General features: G+C 40.7%; 1 long non-coding RNA gene across 1 annotated transcript in view; it reads left to right on the top strand.

Moving 5' to 3' along the window:
- LOC115474378 overlaps window positions 1-5,244 on the top strand; it is a 31,066-nt gene extending 25,822 nt beyond the window's left edge. Inside the window, exon 2 of the long non-coding RNA XR_003942845.1 lies at window positions 4,622-5,244. This is a non-coding gene — a long non-coding RNA (uncharacterized LOC115474378). The remainder of the gene's footprint in view (window positions 1-4,621) is intronic.
- Window positions 5,245-22,721: the final 17,477 nt, after the last annotated feature.

Here is a 22,721-nt window from a genome sequence, read left to right on the forward strand (position 1 = left end):
GTTGCATTTGTATCCTACATTTTCCCACCTTTTTGCAGTCTCAATGTTGCTTACATATTACCGTTAACAGCATTAGCCGATTCCAGTCTGAACAAATACATGGTTTGGATTAATTCAAAGCGATATTATGGTAAAGTGAGGTACATATATGGTAGGTACGGTTGGGGGGAACTTAGGGAGAGGGGAGGAAGAGTCAGGTAATGTCCATTAGGGTCTTTGGTCTTGCCCCCGATTACTTTCTTCTTATAACTTGCTCTTTAGGTATTGTATTTCTTTTCTTGCTTTTTTCAGTATTGTAAAACACTTTTTTGTGCAGTCCAGTGTGAAAGACTGTATATCAATAAATTAATCTAAACTAAATTAAGCTAATTAACTCACCAGTAGTAAGAGGCAGAGAGCAGCCAGCAGTGAGATGGGGGCAATCCAGTCTTTTGCACTGAGTCCAGCATGCATGATTGCTTAACAGTGGGTGAGAGGATTTATGCGTGCACACAAGTGTGGAGGCTAGAATGGCAGACCTGGAAGAACTAAGGGAGACAGAAGTATATAAATGAAATCTTCAGTGGAAAGGTCACCTGAAAGGAGAGCATCACCTTGGTGTGACAAGAAGTGATCTTGGAACTGAGGAAATAAAATATTAAAAGAAATTATTTATGAAAATGTGATATATCACCATACTGCAGTCTGTGCCACATGGCAGTTTACAATGTAATGAACATAATAATGTATAGAAAAGAAATTACAATTGGCAACATAAAAAAGAGAAAGGAAGGAAGGGATAAGGTGCAGATTTCCATCAAGTCAAGCGGACAAGTCAGCCAAAGGCCAGCTGAAATAGCCATGCCCTAAGTAATGATTTAAATCTTCAAAAGAGAGCTCACTTTAGCTACCAGTTGGTAATTAATTCCATAGTTGCAGTCCCAGATAGCAAAATGCAAAGGGTCATGTACTATTTAAACAGATTTGGGAGGGGGTGGAGGTGGGATGGCAAATAGTGAAGCCTGAGATGAACACAGAGTGAGAAGGAGTGTATAGAATGAGGAGGGAAGACAAATAGATTGATGTGAAAGGAAGCTGACCTTTAAAGACAAGAGGAAGAGTTGAATTGAAGCCTAGCAGAAACTTGAAGTCAATGGGCCTGATAATCAGCATGGGAGTTAGTTTTTCAAAAATGGTGTGATGTCACCTTGCTTGCATCCTTCTAGGAGTCTTGCTGCAGCATTCTGAATCAATTGGAGCTGGTGCAGACCCTTTGTAGTCAGACTATTGTAGAGTGCATTACAGTAATCCAGTCTTGATGTTACTGTGGCATGCACAGCTGGAATAAGATTTTCCTTTTCAGTGTAAGGAGAGAGGCAGTGTAGTTGTCGCAAATAGTAGAAGCAGCTCTTGAAGGTTGCTTGGATTTCGGGGAATCAGAGTAAGTGTTGAATCTAACTGTATTTCAAGGTTCCTGACTTGTGATTTGAGGGGGAGTTCATACTTCCCAAAAGAGATTTTGATGTCAGGTATGTGACCACTTGTGTTAGGGTTCAAGAGAAGCTCAGTTTTACTTGGGTTCATGCAAAGTTTGTTGTGCTTAGCCCGTTTGTGAATTAATAGACAGGTAATCAGTTTATTCAGGGCTGTAGGTAAGTTAGGTTCAGTGGGTATGAGTAGCTGCACATCATCCACATAGATGTAGAACTGAGTGTCCATTGACCAAATCAGCTCAGCTAGTGGCTTGAGGTAGATGTTGAACAGAATGGGTGACAGTATCGATCCTTGTGGTACCCCACAGGTCAGTGCCCATGGTAGCGATGAGGTGCTGCCAAACATCCTGTCTGATAGGATCTGAACCAGTCAAGTACTTTTCCATTTATACCTGTTTCTGCCAGTCGTGCTAGCATGATATCATAATCCAAAGTGTCAAAAGCTGCTGAGAAATCTAACAAATCCCCTCTTGATTTCTGTGTAGATCATCTAGTAGGGATATGAGGATTGTTTCTGTTCTTTAACCGGGTCTGAATCCAGATTGACATGGATCTAGCCAGTTTCTCTCTTTTAACCAATCACTGAGTTAAACACAGTTTGTTCTATAAGTTTCCCTAGAAATGGGATGTTGGATACTGGCCGGTAACTTTCAAGTTTGTCGTGGTCAAGGCTGTTTTTCTTTAGCAAAGGGTGAACCACTGCCCTTTTTAATGCTGTTGGTTGTTGCCCATTAGAAAGAGAAGAGGTTCACAGTTTTAGTAGCACCTTCTGTGAGGCCTATAGTGCAGAAGAAGGCAAGTATCTTTGATGGGCAGGGGTCGAGGGAGCAGGCAATTGGTCAAAGGTCTCTTGTGGCCCTTTTGCTAAGCCGCATAAGTGCCTACATGCGTCCAATGCGCAGGAATTCCAAGTTACCACCCGGCTACTGCGTGGGCTGTTTGGTAATTTCATTTTTAACGCACACCCACTATGCGCAAAAGAAATTTTTTTATTTTCCAGTGTACAGGCAGTAATTGGCATTCTACGCATGTAGACCATTACCACCCAGTTACCACGTGAAGCCTTACCACTAGGTCAATGGCTAGCAGTAAGATCTCGAAGCCAAAATGGACGCACGGCAATTTTCATTTTGCCGCACATCCATTTTCGGCAAAAATTTTAAAAAGGCATTTTTTATATGTGTGCTGAAAAATGATTCTGCGCGGGGCCAAAACACTCGCCTACACTACCGCAGGCCATTTTTCGGCGCACCTTAGTAAAAGGGCCCCTTAGGATTTTGTCAAGGCTCTCCTCTGTCTTTGGGTTAAAAGTGTCCCATATGTCTCTGTCAGGAGGGGGCGAATTTGTGCTCTCCTGGTTAACTGATTGGAGGCTGGGTGGGACTGCCTGTAAATCCTGGTGGAGACTTTTAATTTTGTTGGCAAAGTATGCAGCAAAATCATTGCAGTGGCACACCGATTGTGAAGAAGCCCATGGGAATAGAATGGGTTTCTTCACATTTAGCATGCCACTAATCAGTAGCGCAGCTTTGTAAAAGGAGCCCATAACCTTTCAAGATGTATACCCTGGGAAATCTCACTCTTTGTCTTTCAATCTCACTCATTGGGGTGGTAAATCTCACACTCTGGGCTGGTTCACCCTTGGCATCTTTGTAGATGGGACATAGACAGTGGAAAGTGAAGAGACATTTATCATTAGGAATTTTTTCCTATCCATCCAGTTATTATTTCTTTCCTGTTCCTCCTGCCCTACAAACGGTGTTCCGTTCTCCATTTCATTAGTTGTAAACCACCTTTGCTTATGCACTGTCTCGATAGGTTGATCCAAAGAGACTAATAAACAATAAATAATTTATTTCTCTTCCAGTTTCTAACGGATTGCAAACTGCATGCCACTATGAATCTTACTCCATAAAATTTCTTGTGAATGCAATTTTCACTGCACAAGTAAATTGTCTAAAATGTTCCCTTCCTTAATTCAACTAAAAGATGCATGGAGGGTATGTTTGGGGTATGTATAGAAACTAATATGGGTAGATTATATTTTCAAATCTATGTGCATTATTTTCTTTAAAAATTGTAGCTGCAGGAAAAGCAGTGCAGAGAATGTAGAAATCCGGGAATGCTAACAGTTTTCAAAGAAGTATCATGCCGGAGGATGTGGTAACAGCGTTTAGCATATCTTGTTTTAAAACAAGATTTGGACAAGTTCCTGGAGGAAAAGTCCATAGTCTGTTATTGAGATGGACATGGGGAATCCACTGCTTGCCCTGGGATTGGTAGCATGGAATGTTGCTTGTGGTACTTGTGACCAGTGGCATAACCAGACCTGAATTTTTTTTTTTTTTTTTGGGGGGGGGGCAGACTTGGGCACTAGACAGAAAGGTGTGAGTAGTACTTGGTATAATCATAAATAATGCCTTAGAGTGCACTTGATGATAGAATTCTAAGTAAACACTCTACCCAACAGCTGTTCTACATCAACATAAACCCCACACACACTTATGGAAACTTTGGAAATACTGACATTTTTAGATATAATTACATTATCCCATAACTTACACTTTGCCATTATAGTAGACCTAATTCTGGTCAACATCTCAACACACATCACAGTAACCTGCAAAATAATTATTATAATGGTACATATCTTTCAACTTGCTTTATAATATAAACACCTTTTTAAACTGTAGCAGTTTAAGGTACCTGTTTAGTAAGGTGCACTGGCTTTTTTTTCCGATCTGACGAAGAAGGGCAACCTTCGAAAGCTAATCAAGAAATGTATTAAGTTTTGTCCAATAAAAAAGGTATCATCTTATTTTCTTTTCCATGTTTTATTTTGTTTGATTTCTATTGATAACCTTAAGAGTGGACTAACACGGCTACCACACTCCTCTACTTAGCATACACTAAAAATTAGCATGCGCTAACGCTAGAAACAGCCATATATTTCTATGGGTGACTTTAGCATTAACTTTAGCTAATTTATAGGGTGTGCTAAAAACATTAGCATGCCTATAGCACAGCTTAGTAAGCAGGGTCCTAAATATGTAGCCTAAGAAATCTAATATAAAAACATACCAGCTCCTAACACTGTACACTGGACTATCAAGCTGTTAATTTAAACATATTTTTTTTTGCATCCACAGAAACCCCCATACCTCCTCTTCTAAGAATGGATACAAAGCAGAAAAGGGCATTGCCCAAGAACTCGCCATACAAGAAAAAGTTCATCTTGGTGTAATTTCAGTAAAAACGTAGACCCTGTCTAGTCCCAAGCATATTGTGAAGTACCTATAATACCAAGCCTACAAACGTCACTCAGGACCTATAGAGCTAATCTTCACAATAACACCACTAACTTACAGAAGTAACACAACAAGAACCCTACCTAGGAAAACGCAACACAGTAAATATTGCAGTGGTACCTAGAACATCAATATGCTTATTGGGAAACTGAAGAAGCTGAATTATTACAGATGCTTAAGTAGAAACTCATGCAAACGGAGTACCTGGTCTTGGTTACAAATACTGAATGCAAATAGACCCTTGCCAGGTACAGAATAAGTGAGCACAAAGTTAAAATATGAATACATAGACAAAAATTTTATTTAAACCTCAAGAAGCCACACTCTGCAGGCAGTGCAACAGTAGAGAAAAAGAAATAGAAAAGCACCATGCACTATGCAAAATATAAAGGAAGCAGTATAAATTTACTGTAAACTTGACATTTTCCATTCACTAAATTAAGAATAAAGTTTTTTCTACCTTTGTTGTCTGGTTGTTTTGTTTTTTCAATCATGTTTGTCCCAGTCTCCAGTTTCTGCTTTCCTCTATCTTTTTTTTTTTTTTTACTTTCATTACAAGATCTCCAGTTCATCTGCCACATCTCTCCCTTCCTGTCTTCTTCACTTCTTCCCCTATATCCATCTCTGACTTTGATCTTTTTCTTTCAGCTTTCCTTCATTTCTTTTTCCGCTTCTCTACTTGCTCAGACTACATTCATTCTTACTATTCAGTCTTCAATCTTCCTTTTTTCTTTTACCACATCTGTCTACAGCTTTTCATCTCCTTCACCCCAGCCCTCCCATTCTTCATCCTATTATTCCACAGTTTTCTTCCAGCCCCTTCTCTTTCTTCTTCCTCCCTTCTGTACAGCACCCTCTCTCTGTTTTCAATCCTCTGACCAGTATCTTCTGTCTCTTTCTCTCGCCCCATTCATCTAGCATATCCTTTCCCTCACCCTCATCCTGCATCTCTCCCTGTCACCCTACTCCCCCTCATAGCCAGCATCCCTCCGTGTCCTTTTCCCCCTTCCATGTCAACATCTCCCCTATATCCCACTCCTCCCATGTCCAGCATACCCCCTCTCTGTCCCCATCCCAATCCACTGTCCAGCACCTCCCATTGTTTCTCCCCCATGCCCAACATCCTTCTGTCTTTGTACTCACTCTATGTCCAGCATCGTCCAATATCCTTTTTTCCTCCCTTTCTGATCCATCATCATCGCTTTCCCTCTTCTCCAATCCAGCATCTTCTTCCATCCCATTCCAGTACTTCCCCTCTCTTCTTCCCCATCCGAAGTCAACATTTTCATTCCGTCACCTTATTCACACCCCACGCTCCCACCCTCTATATCCCCTTCTCCCCCACATTGTCTGGGCATTTTATTTTTCTATTTGGGGTGGTCCCACTTTATTTGTATCAGTCTTTTCATAAATTCTTTTCCAATTTGCCTTTCCATTTCTTCTCTCACATCTTCTCTCACATTTTGTCTTCTTCCTTTCCTTCTCTACATCTGTCTGGCTCTGATCTTTTGTGGTTTTGTTTTGTTTTTTTGACTCTTCTGTGCATTTATATTTGCCCATATAAATTTTACACTCATTCTCCCTTTCTCCCACCCTCTAGTTTAGTCTCATCTTTTTCACATTTCACCTACCTACTGGTTTTTCCATTTTCCTCTCATCCCCACCCCAAAACTCCCCATTTCTCCCTCTATCTCTCTCCTTCCCCAATATCCTACCCCTCCCCATCTTTCACTCACTTCTTAGTCCTCCATTTCCATGTCCTCTCAGCCCTCACCTACCCTCCATTACCTCTCAACCCCTCACTAATCCCAGCTCCATCCCTGTCTCTCCTTCCTTCTTTTCCTTCAGACCATTCTTACCCTGTACCCCATCTTCTATTGTCTCTTTCACCATCTTTTTAGTCACATTTCTGCCCTCAACCCCTTCAGAGACCTAACCCCTTCCTATCATATCCCTCCCCAGTACCATTATCTCTTTTCAGTGCCTCTCATCCTCTCTTCATTCTTTCATACCCCCACTCTTGCCTACTAATTGCCAAGTACTCACTATCCCCTCAAAATTCCCACCATCTTTCCCATCCATCCAAAATTCGCCGTTGTGCTCCTCAACACTCTCCCACTAAATCACCATGTCCCTGTCACTCCCCCTGTTTCTATGCCCCTTCTGTATCTCCTGCCATCCTCCCCATGGTACAGCATCTCTCTCTCTCCCTCTGTAGGTCCAGCATCCCTCCCCCATCCAGTCTCTTGCTGTTTTCCCTCGGCTCACTCCAGAATCTCTTTCTTTCTCCCTCTGTGGGTCCATCTTCTCTCTCTCTCTCCCCCCCCCCCCCCCATGGGTTCATCTCTCTGTCCCTCTGTGGGTTCAGCATCTTTCCCCACCTTTCATCCCTCTCCCCCCCCCCATTTTAGCTCTCTCTTCCCCTCTTCAGCTATCTGACATTTCTTTTTTCTTCCACACCCTTCCCCCTCTCCACTGCGGGTGTATCATCTATCCATCTCTATCTTTCTAACTCCCCCGCCCCCCCCCCCCCACAGCCTGGTATCTGTCTCCCTTCCCTCCAACTGCCTGCAGTCTGGCTTCTTCCCCTTCCCCCCCCCCCCCCCCCCCGGCGCTTCAGCTTCCAGCAGCATTGCCGATCAAGGCAGCCCCGTCCCCTGCTGGTTCCAGATGCTTTGCCTCTGCATAGTCCCTCCTACTTGTGAACAGGAAGTGGTGCAAAGGAAGACTTCTGGAGCTGGCAGGAGGTGAGGCTGCCTTGATCTGTAATACAAGGGGACCCAATTTTTGAGGGGGGATTTTTAGTACACATTCCAGCCCCACCCCACTCAGCCTAACCCCACCCCAGCTCCACCCACTCTGTGTCCTGGCTCCACCTTTTGGCATACCTCTATCTCATGGTCATTCCAGAAAATACTTTCTTTACACTGATGTCAACTAGGACGGATAAGAAGAGCTATAAATAACCATTTCTCCTGTTCTTCCTGCAATTTCCTCTCATTCTTCTTGTAACTTGGCTTCCCTATCAGTCGCTTTCCTTGTCTTAGGATGTTGAACAGGTCTGTAAATATTATATTAGGCCCTAGAGCACCAATATAGCTACCACTGGGAAACCAGAACAAACTGGAGGGTTATGGATTTCTACACAGGAACTACACGCTAGCAGAATCCTTTACCTCTGTCACATATGTAGAACACAAATAGATTCTCATCCAAAAGAAAATATAAGGAGCCACAAATTAGAAATAAACAGGGAGATAAAATCTGAAATCAAAACCTCTAAGAAAGCCAGACTCTTTAAGCAGTGCAGAACCACTAAAAGAAAAACAGAAATGTGTTTCCTTCTATGCTACAAAATACACTGTAGACCTTATATAACGCGGCCCGATATAACGGGATTGCTTACAACACGGTCAAAGGGTGGACCCTTTTTTTCTATTTGCTATTACTTATTATTCTATGGGCCCCCATATAATATGGATTCACTTATAATGCAGTCAATTATCTTAGACCCCAACATCAGCGTTATATGGGGTCTATGGTATAGTAAAATGGAAAAATATGCTTTTTCCAAAGCTGCTGCATTTCAAGTTTCTAAAAATGTAAATTTTCTTTTCTACCTTTGGCAAGTTAATTTTTTTGACTAGGCTGGTTCCAATCTGTATTTTCCATTTCCTTGTGTGATTATTCTCCTAAATTTTGTTTTCAGCATCTCCTCTACATTTCTTTTCTTTCCCCATCATCTTCCTTTCCTTCTCTATATCTTAACATTGATCTTTCATCTCTTTTTTTTTCCATTTCTCTCTTCTGTTCTTGTCTATTCCTAGTTAACAGTGTAGGCTCATTTTTGCCTTCATTCAGCCCCCCCCCCCCCCCCAGTCCTTAGTCTCCCTCTTTTCACCTCTCACCTACTTACCACTTTTCTATCTCCCACTTTTACACCCTCCCCAGCTCTCCCATTGTCCCCTGGCGCTCTCTCTTTCCTGACCTAGCCTATTCTCCCCTTTGTCTTTCATGCCATAGTCCCATCCTCTCACAAGCCCTCATCTACTTTTCTCTGACTCTCATTCCCTCACCAGCCCCAGTCCTTCCCTGTAACTCAACCATTCCTGACATCTAGGCTATTTCCTCTTTGTTACATCCTACCTAGCTTTCCATTCCTCCTCAATTTATCTCCATTTTCATATTCTCCTTGCCTATCCATAGTCCCATCTCTTTATACTGCTTCCTAGGTCCCCTGTCTCTCTGATCCTTTACACCATCTCTCCATCCCTTCCCTCTTTGTTACACTTGCCCCAGCATCAGCTCCCTTCTCCCATCCATAACATCTTTCAATCAGTCGCCTTCTCCTATCTCTACCATCAGACCTTCTCCACCTTTTATCTACCACCACCCCCTCCTCTCCAACACGGTGCAGCATCTCTCTTTCTCTCTCTCTCTCCTTTCCCCTCTCCAATCCAGCTTCTCCCCTCTGTCTTTATTCACTTCTTCTCCATTCTACCCCCCCCCCCCCCCAAACATGGTCTGGCATCTTCCCCTCTCTCCTTCCCCCCTTCCAACATCATCCAGCATATCTCTCTCTCTCTCTCTCTCTCTCCTTCCCCCCCCCCCCCCACCATCTCTCCCTCCTTTATGTCCTCTTATCAAGCATTGTTTGTTTGTTGCACCTCCCCCAGATGGTCCAGCAAGTATCTTTCCTCTCCTTCCCTCCCTACATGGTTCTGCATCTCCCATTCATAACACCCCTCTGTAGCCTGTCCTCTCTCCTTAAATATTCATTTCGCAGCTCCTTCTTAATTTTTACTGCAACAGCGTTGTACCATAAAGAAGAGCAGCTTCATGCTCAAGCGAGGGGAAAGTCACTACCGGATCCTGCCCTCTTGGCAAAAACTTCTTGTTGCCATGTGGGTGGGACCCAACAGCGACTTTCAGCAAACTTGAGTTCAAAGCTCCATGGTACTGCTCTTCTTTATGGTACCAATGCTTTTACAGTAGAAATTAAGGAGATGCGAAAGAAATATTTGAGTGGAGAGGGCAGGCCACAGAGGGGTATTATGAAGGGGAGATGCAGGACCATGTGGGGAGGGAGAAGAAGAAAGATGGGCAGAACTGTGCTTTGACTCCAGCAGGAGTGTGGGAGATAACCCACCAAGGCAGGAGGCTTAGCAGGTCTGCAGATGGTTAGAGGACTTCAGCACGGAGAGGGGCAGGGATGTGGAACTGTGAAGGGGTTGAGGGGAGGGAAGGGAAGAGAAGGGACAGATGTCAATCAGCAGGGAGAGGGAGAGAGAGATGGGGCTGTTCCAGAGGCAAGGGGATGCCAGACAATCACACACACAAAGCCTGTGCACTCGACTGGGGAGGGGGGGCCTGAGCCAAGATTAGGGTCCCTGGCCCCTGAGGCCCCGCATAGCTAATGCCCCTGCTTGTGACCTGGATTGGAAGCAGGATACTGGGCTAGATGGACCATTGGTCTGACCCAGTATGGCTATTATGGCTGCTTATATGTATAATTCACAGATAAATTACCTATGGCCTTTGCACCAAACTGGACAGTTTAGAAATTGTCTCCATATTGAGAACTACAATTATACCCTCATCTCAATTCATTTTATTACACTGGATCTTATGTTATGTTTCTTGTATTCTAGCACTATTGGATCTTGAGGATAAGCTGTATGATGGGATAATATTCCTACTAAGCACTAGGGATATGCATTCATTTGACACAATATGGGAATGTCAATTATGTTTCCCTTGTTGTTTTGTGGCATTTTATTCCTGAAATGACATGGAAAGAAACCTGAAGTTTGTTGGTTGTTTTTTTTGTGTCATTAATAGTGTGCTCTCTGCTGAGTGCATTATTTGCAAAGAGGGTGCACATGTGCACACTGTTGGGAAAGAATGCACTTTTTCCAAAAGAGTGCACACGTAATGATATTGCTTTCATAGCAAAGAAATGCACCAAAAAAAACCCAACAAAATTTAAAATTCCAGTAAACAACATGGGAAATTATACAAAATGAATATTTTCTAGCTGCACACCTCTGCTAACCATTTCTACTGACAAATTATCTATGTGAAATGCTTTTTATACCTTTTGAGTCTTCACTCTGTATATTATAATGTGAAGCACTTTGAAATCAAGGATCACGTATTAAAGCAGGTCCCTTACCAGATTCTGCTTACTTATAAAAGAGAAATATATTGATAAATAGTGATAATTTTGAGCAAAATAGAGTACTACTGTTATCAAAAATATGGTGGGCAAATCTGAAATACTTTTTCCCAAGATCAAAGTCAGTCATAATGGGAGGGCTTCCCTATGATGATGACAACATCGAGCAGGCAGAGATGAGTCCTTCCTCCCATGATCTGGAAAATCTGAAGGAAAAGAATCATCCCTAGTAGATTCTAACTTTTTGGTGTTGATTTACCGGGTAAGTGTCTTTTCAATCATTTTTATATTTGTTCCTTTTTATTTTATGTTCTTTGGTGTTCTTTCTATTTTTAGCTCTGTCTTTTCATTGTTTTCCCTCCTCCCTTCCTCTTGCAGCAGATTATTTTAATACTTTCTCTCCCTTCCTATTCTTCTCCCTTTCATTTTTCGTCTTGTCTCTTCTTATACTTCCTACCTGCTCCCACTTCCAAAAGTACAAAGACTAGGGGACACTCGAGGAGGTTACTTGGAAATACTTTTAAAACAAACGGGAGGAAATATTTTTTCACTCAACAAATAGTTAAGCTCTGGAACTCTTTGCCGGAGGTTGTGGTAACAGCGGTTAGCATATCTGGGTTTAAAAAAGGTTTGGACAAGTTCCTGGAGGAAAAGTCCATAGTTTGCTATTGAGACAGACATGGGGAAGCAACTGCTTACCCTGGGATTGGTAGCATGGAATGTTACTAGTAATTCGGTTTCTGCCAGGTGCTTGAGACCCGACTTAGCCACTGTTTGGAAACAGGATACTGGGCTAGATGGACCATTGGTCTGACCCAGTATGGCTACTCATGTTTTCTGTTCCTCATTCTTGTTCTTTGCTCGTCTGTATTTGTTTTGCCTCCTTCATTCCTCCTCCTCCTCTAACATTATATCCTCAGATCATTTTGTGAAATACCTATAGGGGTACAGAAAGGACAAAATTCTATATAGGGCGTGGAAATATCAGCGCTAGAAAAAATAAATGCTAAATGCTATTCTAATAAATGGTGCTCTGAGTTGGGTGTTGTTTATAGAATAGTGCCTAGCACCGGGATCCATGCCTAACTTATAGATATGATTTTACACCAACTGAAACCTGGTGTAAATCTTCACACTTAAATTAGGCACGGATCACGTATATTCTGTAACTGTGCGCAAATTCTTGGCCAGCCCATGACCCTCCCATGGCCACCCCCTTTTTCAGATGCATGAATTTACATGTGCATCTTTATAGAATACACCTAATGAAATGTGCATATAAATACTAATTGTTGCTAATTAGCACTGATAATTGATTATTAATGGCCAATTATTGATACGTTATTCCAAATTGCACATGGAATTTGGGCACACGCTCAAATTTTCATGCACAATTTTGAGTGCCATATATATAATCCAGGAGGAAATGCATGTGTATTTTGCATCATGCACAGTTGAAGCAGGTGTTTTACAAATAAACATACAAAAAAAATGAGCAGCATCGTCTAAATGCCAACACTAAGATGTGTGAATGGCAGTTTTGCAGCTTACACATATAAACAGTACATTTCATAAATCTAGATTTCCAGGAAAAGCCAATTAAGAAACCAGTTGAAAAAGCTCTTTAATGAAATTTTGAGGTGATTTTTAACACCAAAGAGGTGAGCGCAATTCTCCCATTGTCACTAGAGCCCTCCCCAGGTCCAGTCAAGCAGTTAGCTGACACATATGTCTCAAAACAAGTGTAAATGCCATTGTCCAGATACTTTTAAAATGTGCATGCATACCCCCAGCACACCCCCTTCAAAACTGTGTGTGCTGCAGCTTTAAATGTGTAAATAATGACACTTTAGTTACACAGATGCCAAGAATCAACTGAACATGTTGATCTATATAACAAAATGAGATAGGATATTTTTTGTGGATAATTTTGCAAATGATAACTGATAAACGTTTTTTGTTAGAGGACTAGTAAAGCCAGCATTTGTCTAACATTGTTGCTTATATTATTACCAGCTTTTCAGTTTTTACATTTATCATTGATATATGTGGAATGTAAATAAAGACTGCATGTATTACATAAAGAGAGTAAATATACATCAAATGATTTTTGCTCTTATCTGCATTTGCAGGATTGGTTAGATCCATCAATGTGTGTGAAGCCATGCTTTGTAATTCTATTACAGTGGAGAGAGAAAGAGAAGAGGAGATATAATGCATTCAATGACATTACAATAAAATTTAGCATGATTTTCATTTTCAAATATATCTATTATGGTAAAAGGCATAAGCTTCTAAAACAATTTAAAGAAATATTCTAAATGTTTATTGAGATAAAACACTGATAAGCAAAAAAAAATTTCTTAAACCTCTGTCCAGATAACTAGGCTTTATTAATGACCTGCCATAGGCAGTTGCCAGATAATTAAAGTTTTCTTTATCCCAAAGGAAGAGAGTAGACAAATTTATTTGATAGCTTGATAACCATAGGATAGTGTTTGAAAGCTATTGATATAATCAGAGCTCATTTGATTTAGCCATGACAGTCACTCCTATCAGCTAATTTCACCTGTGAATAGTTAATTATCCCTTGAATGCAAATTGTTGTGCCATTAATAAAATGTGAGTGTGTCATCATTTTTCTGGTTTACTTTATCAATAGAAATCATTCTTTGTGTTTTAATACATAAGGCCCATATGCTAGCTTTGTGGGTATTTCAGTCAGGTTGTATTAAAGATAGATGGCATGCTGCAGTATGGCTTGAAAAAAGATGGGGCTAGATGCATAATGAAGTTACTGAAGCATGATCACAGACTTGAGCTTTTCTTAATGATTTTTTTTTTCTTTTCAAGATCTTTTATTCTGTCTTATTAAAGAGCACTTGCCATGATGAATCATATACTTTACATATCACTGAAAAATTCCCAGACTTCATTCTCAATATCTTTATGCCGGTTACCAAAATAACCAACACACTGGACTGTGATGATTACAGAACAGCGAGTTTCATACCGCATACATCTAAGATAGTTTTGTAGGTCATTAAAAACTGTCGCATCGTTTATTGAATAGTAAGGATGTGCATTCATTTTTGGATGGAGTAATATGACAAATGAGGGCATTTTCAATTTGTATGCCTTTATGTGAATTGAATGACTGAGGGGATGGAATGAATGTTTAATGGTACTTGATGTATCGTCTTTTAGTGGGAGCAGGCAACACTGTTTACTACTATAAAACTCAGAAAAAGCAAGAACTACAATCATCCAACAGACAAAAGCAAGGAGCCAAACAGAAAGGAAGAAAAGAAAAGAAGACTGCCTCCCTACCATCCAGCAATGCCAGTGGAACCCTGAAATGTATAAAGCATCCATTTTAGCTTTTTCAAAACTACAAAATAATCAAACCACAGAGGCCTCAGTGGTGACTCGTTTCACATGAGGTACTGTTCGTGGCTCACCTTACTCTTCATTGGCTCCAATTAAAAGTGGTAAGATTATATGCATAATTTTTAACACAATATAAGTACACACTTTAAGTCTTCAAAATATCAACTTTTCTTGAACTTGGCTGTAACAGGACTGACCAACACGGGCCATGTTTTGACTCTGCATCAGGGAAGGTCCTGTATTATGCTGTAAGTGCTGCCTTCACAGTGCTTGAATATGCTGCAGTGAAGGCAGCACTTACAGCATAATGCAGGACCTTCCCTGATGCAGTCAAAACATGGCCCATGTCGGTCAGTCTTTTTACAGCCAAGTTCAAGATAAGTAGATAGTTTGAAGACTTAAAGGGCTTGATTCTTTCTATGATGCCTGAAAAATCCACGCAGAAAAAAATTACACCTAGGCATATTCTCTAAAGTACACGTAAATTTTATAGAATAGACTTAAATATAGAATACACCAAGAGGCTCACCACGCAACTAAATTTGGTTGTGTCTATTTAGGTCACATTTTACTCGGTATATATCGCCATACCTAAATTAGACGCAGATTGGGTGTATTCTATAATAATTATTATTTATTTATTTGGATTTTGCTCACACCTTTTTCAGTAGTAGCTCAAGGTGAGTTACATTCAGCTACACTGGGTATTTCCCTGTCTCTCGAGGGCTCACAATCTAATTTTATACCTGAGGCAATGGAGGGTTAAGTGACTTGCCCAAGATCACAAAGAGTAGCAGTGGGATTTGAACAGGGCACCTCTGGATGTCAAGACACATATAAATACGCAAAAACACAAACCAAAAGGGTATACTATAAAACCAAAACAGGGCCTGACTATAAAGACATGAAGAAACTATATCAACTTGTGAGCAAACTACTAGACACTACAGCGGTCACTGCTACCAATACAGACATTCCATCTGCAGACAATCTCGCTAAATACTTCAATGAAAAAATTACAAACTTATACAAAACGCTACCTCAGGACAATACTGATACCGAGAACTTCATCAATAGTCTGGATCCAAACCCTGGAGAATACCCAGCTGACCGAACATGGTCAAACGTCACGCCCCTCACCGTTGAAACAGTCACCCAGGCGATCAAAAGGTTCTCCAGCACCCACTGCAAACTGGACATCTGCCCCAGTTACCTACTAAAATCCGGCCCTGACCGCTTCATAACAGACCTCACATCTCACCTAAACTATATGCTCCAACAAGGTCTTTTCCCTGAGGAACACGACAACATCCTACTCACCCCAATCCCAAAAGACACCCAACAAAAATAACCGAACTTGCCAACTACCGCCCAGTTGCATCTATCCCACTAGCAGTCAAATTGATGGACAGCATCATAACCAAACAGATTAATGCAAGGTTCCAGGTTAGGAGTCACAGACCAAGAAAGGGATCTAGGTGTCGTTGTTGATGATACGTTGAAACCTTCTGCTCAGTGTGCTGCTGCGGCTAAGAAAGCAAATAGAATGTTAGGTATTATTAGGAAAGGAATGGAAAACAAAAATGAATATGTTATAATGCCTCTGTATTGCTCCATGGTGCGACTGCACCTCGAATATTGTGTTCAATTCTGGTCTGTAGGGGTATTTCCCTGTGATCTTACCTGAGCTGGTCTTGTTCATACAAGCCTATGCAAACAAGATGGATGCTACAACCTCTGACCTGAACCATACTGTGTCAGCAAGATCCAGCTTCAGCTTGTGGAAAATCACTGACAGGCTTGCTGAAGCCACGGACATTCTGTGTTCTAACCACCCCCTTCTATCACCCTGAGAAGCTGCAAAGGGAGTCAGGCCCATGGCATCAGAAGTTACCATTTCCAAGGTCACAAAACAAAGAACTCTTCTTGCCCATATACTGAACTGGATGAGATCATGATTGGTCCGGGCTATCACCTGACCACCAGGTACTGGGAGAGCAGGAAGAGAAGTAAGTTAGTAAGTCGGGGACCCTCGGAAGGAGGGGTAACTGGTAAGAAGACCTGAGGAATCCAGCAAGGCTCGTAGTGAGCCAAAGACTGTGTTTTGATACCAACCTTGTGACCTGCATAACTGGTGCAAATACGTGGGGCAGAGATATTGGCTCTGAGATCCAACGGAGGGACGGAAACCTGCTTGCTGAGAGAGAGAGAGACCTGCTCGACATCTAAGACACAGACAGCTGAGACAGCGTCTGGGGAGATTCTGCTCTGTTCTTATCTGAAGCCGTCATAAGGACAGCGGTAAGATCACGGTGATTTACTTCGTAGTCTGGGATTAGTTATTGGTGTTATCTAAGCAAGAAGATTGGTTTATGTCATCTTGTGGTCAGAGAATAAGCTGCTAATTTGTATTTTGCATAAGATGTGATAAGTTTTCATAAGGATTATTAGGATATCATTTGTACTGTTCTAATCATTACTGTACCTAGTCTCAGGATAATCAGAGTATAGTTTAGACAATATATTTGGTAGTGTTCTTATCAGTAAGAGATATTTCTATTGCACATAAGCTAATGCAGAGTGTTTCTCTATTTTTCTTATCTACAATAAATAATATATAAATATATCATTTGTGGCTTGGTTTCACTTTTCTCCGTAACATTTGGCAAGGTGCCAGAACCAAGGTTCTATATAATATCCCCTAGGCTGAGCTAGGAACCTTGAAATAAATAACCTGTGGGGCATTGTTCTCCGATAAGAGTTGTTTATTTACACCTACAGGTCGCCGCATCTCAAAAAAATATAGTGGAATTAGAAAAGGTGCAGAGAAGGGCGATAAAAATGATATGAGGAAAGGTTAAAGCGGCTAGGGCTCTTCAGCTTGGAGAAGGCGGCTGAGGGGAGATATGATAGAGGTCTATAAAATAATGAGTGGAGTTGAACGGGTAGATGTGAAGCGTCTGTTCACGCTTTCCAAAAATACTAGGACTAGGGGGCATGCGATGAAGCTACAATGTAGTAAATTTAAAACGAATCGGAGAAAATGTTTCTCCACTCAACGTGTAATTAAACTCTGGAATTTGTTGCCAGAGAATGTGGTAAAGGTGGTTAGCTTAGCGGAGTTTAAAAAAGGTTTGGACGGCTTCCTAAAGGAAAAGTCCATAGACTGTTATTAAATGGACTTGGGAAAAATCCACTATTTCTGGGATAAGCAGTATAAAATGTTTTGTACATTTTTGGGACCTTGCTGGGTATCTGTGACCTGGATTGGCCACTGTTGGAAACAGGATGCTGGGCTCGATGGACCTTTGGTCTTTCCCAGTATGGCAATACTTATGTACTTAGACAAGTTCTCTATACGACCTGAATCACAATCGGGATTCCGCCCCCTCCATAGCACCGAAACCGTGCTAGTCATGCTCCTGGCTAAATTCAAGCAGAAAATAGCCATAGGTAAAAGCATACTCCTCCTCTAATTTGATATGTCGAGCGCATTCGACATGGTAAACCACAATATACTACTAAGACTCTTAGACTACTTTGGGACTGGTAGAAATATACTCAGCTGGATCAAGGGCTTCCTAACCACCAGAACATACCAAGTGAAATCAAACTTAAACATATCACCACCGTGGAAAGCAGACTGCGGAGTACCCCAAGGATCACCGCTATCACCAATACTTTTCAACATAATGATGATCCCACTGGCCAAGTCCTTATCAAAGCAAGGCCTCAACCCATTCATCTATGCAGATGATGTCCCAATATATATTCCCTTCAGACATGACCTAACAGAAATCACCAGCGAAATCAAACTCAGTCTGAATACCATGAATTAATGGGCAAACTCTTTTCAACTGAAAGTGAACATTGAAAAAACACACTGCCTCATCCTCTCATCTCAACACAATACATACAAACCCACAACCTTAATCACCCCAGAACACTCCCTCCCCCTCTCAAACACTCTGAAAATACTTGGCGTTACAATCGACTGCAACCTCACACTTGAGAGCCAAGTGAACTCCACAACAAAGAAAATGTTCCACTCAATGTGGAAACTTAAACGCATATAATCTTTCTTCCCGAGGGAAATATTTTGCAACTTAATACAATCAATGGTACTAAGCCATGCAGACTATTGCAACAGAATCTATGTGGGATGCAAAGAACAACTCACAAAGAAACTCCAGACCGCTCAAACCACAGCAGCCAGGCTGATATTTGGCAAACTGTGATTCAAAAGTGCCAAACCCCTCTGAGAAAAACTACATTGGCTTCCAATCAAATAATGTATTACCTTCAAAATCTGCACCCTGATGCACAAAATTATACATGGTCAAGCCCCAGGATATATGACGGACCTTATAGACCTACCAATCAGAAACATATCCAGACTATCCCGAACATACCTAAACCTCCACTACCCAAATTGCAAAGGACTTAAATACAAAGCAACCTATGCATCCAGCTTCTCCTATATATGCACACAACTTTGAAACGCATTGCCAAAAGCTGTGAAAACAACCTATGATCACCTAAACTTCAGGAAATCACTAAAAACCAATCTGTTCCCTACATCCTGCAACACAGCAAAACCAAAGCTCATAATGGACAATATACTACCTTCCTCCCTCAATCCCCATTGTACCTAAAACACTTGTACCATTATTCAACCACTATACCACCTGTATTTGTTTCTATCGGTCTAGGCGATCGCCTTCACGATACTATGTAAGCCACATTGAGCCTGCAAATAGGTGGGAAAATGTGGGATACAAATGTAACAAATAAATAAAATAAATAAAGACTGGTGCTCTAACCACTAGGCTACTCCTCCACATGCACATAGATTTTAGAAATGCACATGGCCACACCTCTTCTTGCAGCGCTGCGTATGCCTTGTAGCGCTATAGAAATGCTAAATAGTAGTAGTAGTAGTCTTTTCAACCATTTGACTTAGAACTTAGGTGCACCACGTAAAATATAAGTGAGTTGTGTGCATTAATCTCAATTAATGCCAATTAGTGCTGATAATTGCTTGTTAACATCCAATTAGCAGTGCTGATTAGCTAGTTAACCAATTAAGTTACACACATTGTTATAGAATACACTTCAGTTTCCATGTGGATTTTCAGGCACCATATATAGAATCTGTGGGGAAAAGTGCCTACGTATTATGTTTAAAAATTATGCATATAATCTTACCACTTTTAATTGGAGCCAATGAAGAATAAGGTGAGCCATGAACAGTAGCTTGTGTAAAACAAGTCATCACTGAGGCTTCTGTGGTTTGATTATTTCCTGTTTTTAAAAAGCTAAATTGGATATAGGCATTGAAATGCTTTATACTTTTGATTACTAACCCCCGCTGAGCAGATCTACACCAGTCTAAAAATTTGATTCAGTGGAACCCTGAAAGGCTTTATAAAAAAGGTATATGTCTTCAAATCTGATCTAAATTTCAGATAAGGTTCTGCCTGAAGAGCTAGAGGAAGGGAGTGCCAAAGGGAAGTAACAATGAAGAAAAAGACACTCCTGTCTTGTTTTGAGTCAAGGTGCAAACAAGAAACTGAAGGAATTGAGAGGCAATGGGTGACGACAGAGTGGCGGGATCTCCAGGGATTATATGAAAAATTTAATGGAACCAGATATAGAGGTGTACCAGTGTGAAGACCCTTATGGGTGAGCATCAAAATATTGTGCGTGATATGAAACAAGGTCGCCAACCAGTGCTGATGAGGGAAAAGGGGCATGATGTGATCAAACCACCAAGCATGGGTTAAAACTCTAATGACCATGTTTTGTATGGATTGCAAACGCTTAAGAAGGATAGCTCTGAGACTTGTATATGCAACACTGTAGTCCATGCATCTCACAAGAAGAGCATAAAGTAAAATTCACTTGTCTCTTAGATTGTAAGCTCCTTGAGCAGGGACCGTCCCTCTATGTTAAATTGTACAGCGCTGCGTAACCCTAGTAGCGCTTTAGAAATGTTAAGTAGTAGTAGTAGTAGTAAAGTTGCACTCAAGGACTCATCAATCTAACTATGAACAGTTTGACATAAGCAACGTGCTTTATTAACAGAAGAGATTTGAATATCAAATTCTAGCTGATAATCTAAGTGGACATCAAGGTATTTACATGTTTATCTATCAATCCACTTCCAATCCTACATGATTTACTTATGCACTTTTATTTGTAACAATTGTAAAATTATTATTCTGTTAATATGATTGCTATGATATTCTTATGCACCTATCTGTATCTATATTCTGAAATTCTTATTCCATAATGTGTATATGTCGTTGTGACATTTTGTAAGCCACATTGAGCCTGCAAATAGGTGGGGAAATGTGGGATACAAGTGCAGCAAATAAATAAATAATTGGTCAATGAGACCTGGGAGCCATAAATAGAGGGAGCAAATATGGGACACAGCAAGTTGCAGTGATGCAGGCTGTCATGGTTCTTGCTGGATTAAAGATAAGATGATGAGAGAACCCATTCAGAAACTGAATCTAGGCATTGCTGAAAAACAGTCAGATCACTGTAAGAAACCAAATGCTCATTCATTCTTTTATGGCAACAAAATCATGCACACAAGGATGGGAACACAAACTGAAATACTTTGGAAGAGAAAGAAGACAAAAGCACATTAGTAAAGCTAGCCTCCCCTTTCCCAAATCCCATGGCAAAAAAGTCAAAACTTGCTCAGAAGGAAAGTGAAACAAATCCCCAGCAGATCACCATTTTCTCTTCTTCATTCAGACAGAGATGGTAGAGAGACTCAGTTTAGTATTACTCATTGCCAGGCCCTATCATTAATTCATTACCACTGTTTGCTATTACAGATAGATACAGACTATATTATGTTTTATCTATACTATATTGTTTCTGATGTTCTGCCTTATTGTGCCCATTCATGGTTTATTGTACACCACCTAGGATTATATAAAATAGGTGGATTAGGCAAATAAATAAATAAATTAATTAATAATAAAAGGTGTGGAAAATATGGAACTTATCCAAGGATCAAGATAGGGCTTTGAGAAACAGGCAGTACCATATCTGTCTCAGAGACACAGAGAACTGAATTATACAGCTCTCCCAGTCTCTCTGGCTCCAAAACCAGGAGAAACTGCATATATGGGTAGATTCTATATATGGCACCTGAAAAATCTGTAAGGTATAGAAATTCACATAAGCACATTCTGTAACCACAAGGCGCCATATATATATAATATGACTATCTCAGAAGTATACACGTGGTTTATGGAATGGTATACAGAATATGTGGAAATATCGTATGATATCTAGAATACGCCTAAATCTGGCTTACCTGCTGATTTCTGCGCGGTATATAAAATCTGCCCAGAATGATGAATGATGTTAAAGCGCATCGATGATGTGACAACATGATGTCAGATCCGTGGCAACATCTATTGAAGATTATTCAAGATGCCACACAGGAAGTGTAGAATGCCTAATTTCATAAGAACATAAGCAGTGCCATACTGGGACAGATCAAAGGTCCATCAAGCCCAGTAACCTATCTTCAACAGTGGCCAATCCAGGTCACAAGTACCTGGCAAGATCCCCAAACAGTACAATACAGTTTATGCTGCTTATCCTAGAAATAAGCAGTGGATTTTCCCATCTTCATAATGACTTTTCTTTTAGGAAGATATCCAAACCTTTTTAAAACCCTGATAAGCTAACCGCTTTTACTACATTCTCTGGCAACAAATTCTAGAGTTTAACTACATATTGAGTGAAGAATTATTTTCTCTGATTTGTTTTAAATTTACTACTTTGTAGCTTCATTGCATGCCCTCTAATCCTAGTATTTTTGGAAAGAGTTAACAAACGATTCACGTCTACCCATTCCACTCCATTAATTATTTTATAGACCTCAATCATATCTCACCTCAGTCATCTTTTCTCCAAGCTAAAGAGCCCTAGCTGCTTTAGCCTTTCCTCATAGGGAAGTCATCCCATCCACTTTTTCATTTTCATTGCCCTTCTTGTACCTTTTCAAATTCCACTATATCTTTTTTGAGAAGAGATGCAGTGACCAGAATTGCACACAGTATTTGAGGTGAGGTGTGGTCACACTATAAAGTGATACAAGGACATTATAACATCCTCATTTTTGTTAGATTTAGATTTTTGCTCACACCTTTTCCAGTAGTAGCTCAAGGTGAGTTATATTCAGGTATGTTGGAATAATGTATTGTGTTTTACATGCATTGTCTGTCAGCAATGTTTTTTTTTTTTTTTCTCTGTGATTACTCTGTGACCTCTGATGTGAATTGCCTAGAGAGGTCACACCCATGCAACTTCCTGTGGGGGTTAGAAACAGCACAGCAC

This window comes from Microcaecilia unicolor, chromosome 1 (genome assembly GCF_901765095.1).
Source record: "Microcaecilia unicolor chromosome 1, aMicUni1.1, whole genome shotgun sequence".
NCBI classification, from domain to species: domain Eukaryota; kingdom Metazoa; phylum Chordata; class Amphibia; order Gymnophiona; family Siphonopidae; genus Microcaecilia; species Microcaecilia unicolor.